This window comes from Palaemon carinicauda, chromosome 6 (genome assembly GCF_036898095.1).
Source record: "Palaemon carinicauda isolate YSFRI2023 chromosome 6, ASM3689809v2, whole genome shotgun sequence".
Classification (NCBI taxonomy): Eukaryota; Metazoa; Arthropoda; class Malacostraca; order Decapoda; family Palaemonidae; genus Palaemon; species Palaemon carinicauda.
Window position 1 is genome coordinate 91,447,723 of NC_090730.1, and position 5,724 is coordinate 91,453,446.

Consider the following 5,724-nt stretch of genomic DNA (forward strand, 5'->3'; position numbering starts at 1 on the left):
GTCTTTCGATAGTCTGAAGGCAGTTAGACGAAGCGTGGGGAGGCTTTGATGAAATCTCTTTACGTGAGGCTGTCGCAAGAGATCCATCCGCAACGGCAGACTTCTTGGAACGTCTACCAGCCATAGAAGTACCTCTGTGAACCACTCTCTCGCGGGCCAGCGTGGAGCAACCAACATCAACCTGGTCCCTTCGTGAGAGGTGAACTTCTGCAGCACCTTGTTTAGGATCTTGAAAGGTGGAAAGGCATAAACGTCCAGGTGAGACCAGTCCAGCAGGAAAGCGTCTATGTGGGCTGCCTCTGGATCCGGAACTGGAAAGCAGTAAGTCGAGAGCCTCTTTGTCAGTGAAGTCGCAAAAAGATCTATGGTGGGATGACCCCATGTCATCCATAGCTTCTCGCACACAGTCTTGTGCAACGTCCACTCCATGGAGATGACTTGTCCTCTTCTGCTGAGGCAGTCTGCCAAGACATTCATTTTTCCTTGCACAAATCTCGCCAAAGGAGGGATCTTACTTGCCTTAAATGGAGTTCCTTCTGATCCGTGGACCAAAGACCCGAGCATTCCAGACTGTCCAGTGGAGCTCCCTAACCCAAATCCGATGCATCTGAATACAACACATGGTTTGGGTTCTTGATCGCAAGAGAAAGACCTTCTCGAAGTCTGATGTTGCTGTCCCACCAAGTCAGACATGTCTAGACTGAGTTGGAGATTGGGAAAGAGATACTCTCTAAGCCCTTCTCCTTGTTCCAATGGTTTAGGTGAAATTGGAGAGGGCAAAGGTTGAGTCTCCCCAGAGAGATAAACTACTCCAGCGATGAAAGAGTTCCCACGAGGCTAGTTCAAACTCTTACAGAGCAACTGTTTTTCTCTTGCAAGTGAAGGACTTTTAACAGAGCTTGTTCCATTCTTGTGGGAGACAAAAGGCCCGAAAAATCAGACACTATCTCCATTCCCAAATAAAGAATAGTCTGGGATGGGGTACTGTAAGTTACGACTTCTCTACGTTCACTATGAGACCTAGCTCCTTGGTTAGGTCTAATGTCCATTAGAGGCTCTCCAGACAGCGATATAATGACGACGCCCTGATTAGCCAGTCGTCAAAATAAAGGGAGGCTCTGAATCCTCAAAAAATGTAGAAAGCTTGCTACATTTTGCAAGGGCCTTGTAAAAACAAGAGGAGCAGGAATGAGGCCGAAGTACAGTGCTCGAAATTGGTACATTACTTTCCCGTCCACAAACCTCAGATGTTGTTGAAAGTTTGGATGAATCGGGATGTGGAAGTATGCATCCTGAAGGTCGAGAGAGACCATCCAGTCGCCTTCCCTTACTGCTGCCAAGACAGATTTGGTAGTCTTCATCGTGAAGTTTGTCGTGACAATGAACACATTGAGCGCACTTACATCTTAAGTACTCCTGCAGTGAACGTGGCTGCCAGATCATTGGAGCCATCCCTGATAGCCTTGTTCATGCATGACATAATTGTACAGCAATACATTGACAGCTGGAGAGACCTTCTTACTTAAGGCTCCCAGGGACCAATCCAACAAATAAAAACTTCAAACGCTCGAAAAAACTCCCAACAGGAGATGGTCTAGCTCTGAAGCCGACCATAAAATCTTGGAGCATCTCATGGCTAGACGACGAGGAAAGTCCGCAAGGCTCAAGAAGTCTCCCTGGGCAGAGGCAGGTACTCCCAAGCCGAGAACTTCTCCTCGAGCTTCTCCTGTGTCACACCAGACGCCCGAGCGAGAAGCTAATTAAGAAGGAGGAAAAGCAAACGCAGACTTTCCTAAACTTCTCCTGGATTCCAACCAGTCTCCCAGTAAGAGCATGGCCCTCTTGGAAGAACAAGAGAGAACTGACTTCGTAAAAGTAGGCGTCGAAGAAAGACTAGGACAAAATTTCACTAAAGAAATTCATAATTAAAATACAAAGGATTGTTGGACCACCCTAGGTTACTCCTCTTCTGAATGACTCCCCAAAGGTACATTAGTTGAAAGGGGGTCATCAACTTCTTCAGAAGGCACTTCATCTGATAAATCTAAAGTCTTGCGAGAAGGAGATTTATATTCAGAATGACGTGAAGGAAAAGCCTGACAGGCTACATCAACTTGTATATGAACAGAAGTTAAAGTTGGAGGGTCGATGTCATGTTGTGACTGCAGAGAATGTTATTCTACTACACGTCGTGACAGAAGTAACTGACGTTCAAACGTCCCGTAGTAACAGCGGTGACTGCTGTTCGATGCTATATCGTGACTACGATGACTGACCCTCGACGTCACGTCATGTCTACGGTGTCTACCGCTCAACGTCACGTCGTGTCTGCGGTGTCTGCATCTCAACGTCACGCTGTGACTGCGGTGGCTGACGTTCAAAGCGATCAAAGTTACATCGAGATTTATGCTCCGCATCTCGCTTAACAGCAAAGCTGTCACTAGAGATAACGTCAGCGTGGCGTAACAAAGCTTGTCTAGAAGGTTGAAGACCCGAATCACGTATCCCAGAACCGTGACATACAAAAAGCAAAGGATCCTTTCGCACAGGAACAGGATCGAAAGCTTCTATTGAAGAAGAAAGCTTTAACAGCATATCTAACTTCGGATCAACCTGTGACTGCAGTGGCTGACGTTCAAACGTCACGTAGTAAACAGCAGTGACTGCTGATCGATGCTATATCGAGACTACGGTGACTGACACTCGATGTCACGTTGTGTCTACGGTGTCTACCGCTCAACGTCACGTCGAGTCTGTGGCAGAAACGTCTGTACATGAACGTCATCGCTATGAACGGGACTCTTATTATGACTACAGCTAGGACGTTGAACTTGTTCTGAAGGAGCTAATAAACGTTTCAACCGTCTCGAAACTTTACGCCGAGGCTTTTAAAGAGACGAATCATCGGAAGACGAGGAGAAACTTCGTCTCTCCTGTCTTATGGCAAGGACGTGCTTGCCGAGCAACGTCTGATACCTATGAGGGAACGTCTGTTCGTTGGTTTACACTCCTCACTCCCTTAGGTCCTACGACATTCCTTCTCCCTGGTGCAGGGGAGCCTGAAAGAGGTCTCGGACTAGGCAAGTGACAAGCACGAACAAACGAACCCTCCGCAACACAGAACATGTTTTTTGCACTTACTTCACTGATATCGTATTTTTCAATAATTTTACATTAGACATGAATAAAACTGATTTCTACCTGAAGCACGCAATTCTCCCTTACATCAAAAGGTTAGAATTGCGAAATGAGTCGTATAATGTAAGCACATTAGTACAAAATGAAACACACATGCAAAAATCAATAAACATATACATATATATCGAATAAAACGGAAATATACAAAGTTAAAAAGATCAGTGACTGGGGAGGAGACTAAACACTAGTTCACTAAGGACTACGTTTTCAATCTCTCACCGTACAGTGCCTCGGGACGAGGATAAAAACTAAAACGTTTTATCCTCTCTCCCCGTACAGAGACTTGGGACGAGAGTAAAAAAAAAACTGAATCGAGAACAACGTTACTCGCTCCCAAACTCCTTGTACAGAGACTTGGGACGAGAATAAAGATCGGATCGTTCTCTCTCTCTCTCCGTCTCTCTCTCTCTCTCTCTCTCTTGTCACTCACAAGAGAATGGCCCACTCACCCTTCGTCAATAACAGGTTATTTGACTAAAGGAAAAAACTGAAAGGACTAAGAAATTGAAAATTAACAAGTTCCTTTAAATTAGTATCTAAAACACTTCAGTTTGAAAGAAGAATGAACAAAACGTCAAAATCGATTTACTCTTTCTGCAAAGTGAAACCGTGATTCTCTCTTTCTCTATCGTAACGATAGAGCGCAAACTGCGTAGCATAAATAAACCAAACGTTAGTTCATCTTTGAAAAAACAGCACGAAGACTATTCAAAGAATATATTTCTTAAAATATTTTCTAAAAAATATTCATTTAATCACTCTTACAGAGCAACTGTTTTAAACTAAACTAAAATAAAAATTGAATGGGCTCAACGTTGTTTAACTTCGTTTTCCAAGTTAGGACCGCCTACAAAGAATAGGTAACGGCCGCATATAAACAAAAACACAAAATTTATCTTGATGTTTAGTATAAATGGAAAGCTAATCGAAGAGGCCTAATAAAGGCGGGTGAGATATAAAATATAAAATATATAGAGGTAAATCTATAAATATCAACAATAATTTATAAAGTGATAAAATAATTACTAAAAGCCTTTAACACACTTCCGTACACTGAGGGAAGGGTCGGCCATCTTTTCTCTATGGAAAAAACCAGAGATTAAAAAAAAAAAAAAAAAGCAAGGGCAAAACACTTTTCCTCTCCTTTCAAAAGCATTTCTTTTGAAGATAGTATTGAATAATCCAACACGGCGAAAGCAATAAAACCAAAACCAAGTACTTCACCAATTCGGTCGAAAACTCGAGGTCATAAAGCGAGCGGAACCAACTTGTCGACAAGACCGACAGAGAAGAACTGGAGAAATTGACAAGTATATGCGTATCTGGCCGATAGTCGGCGCTGGTGGTCACACCCGCAACCTTCACGGCGATCGCTCGCGAGTTTTTGGAATCTGTCGAGCCGTCGGAGACGTCAGCTATTATATATTCACCGGCCAAGTTTAATATTTAAAAAAAAATATATATATATATATATATATATCTGTATATATATATATATATATATATGTATATATATATATATATATATATATATATCTGTATATATATATATATATCTGTATATATACATATATATATATATATATATATCTGTATATATATATATATATATTGTATATATATATATATATATCTGTATATATATATATATATATGTATATATATATATATTATATATATATATATATATATGTATATATATATATATATATATGTACAGTACATATCAGCTATTGATTTATTCCGTGGAAAGCAGTTTCATTATGAATAATAGTACCAAGGTTATGATATACAAGTTTATTGCTGAGCTTTCAGAAAATCTATTTCCATCATCAGAGCCTAAAATAGAATACATTGTATAAGTTAAAACATAGTATGATAAATATTTAAACCAGAAAATTTAAAATGAACGTACAAAAACTTTATGGAATTAAAATAAGAAAATAACATAAAACTATAAAATCAATCTTAATACACAGTAAAAGATGAAAGCGCCAGCGCTATAAATTCACATGAAATAAAATTAAACACAATTTAATCTATACATTGCCCTGCCCAGGTTTGGTTTCAGTTTGTGTTGGAATATTGCCTCCATTATTACTAAGTCGAGGTTACTCTCAGAAGTGGCTAAGATGGAAAAATTCTTCTTGGACATTGGGTGGTCCTCACTTAGGGAATGGTCTCTGATGGCTGAATCGGGTGGTTTTGCCATATAATTACCCGTTCTAGGTGAACGACCGAAGTGCTCAGACAATCTTGCATGGTAATGTCTTTCACTTTTTCCAATATATGATGCATTACAGCGATCACACTTATATTTGTATATGACACCCGAACAAAGATCATGAGACCCGGTCTTTAAATTTGAAATATTTGCTCATAGTATTTGAGGGGGAAAACACGATCTGTAATACCCGAGGATAAAATTCACACAATTCTATTGCAATGATTTCTTATTTTAAAACTGTGGGACCCCAGATATGGAATAGAAAAGAAGATATTTTTCCGAGGAGCAATCGGTTTCTT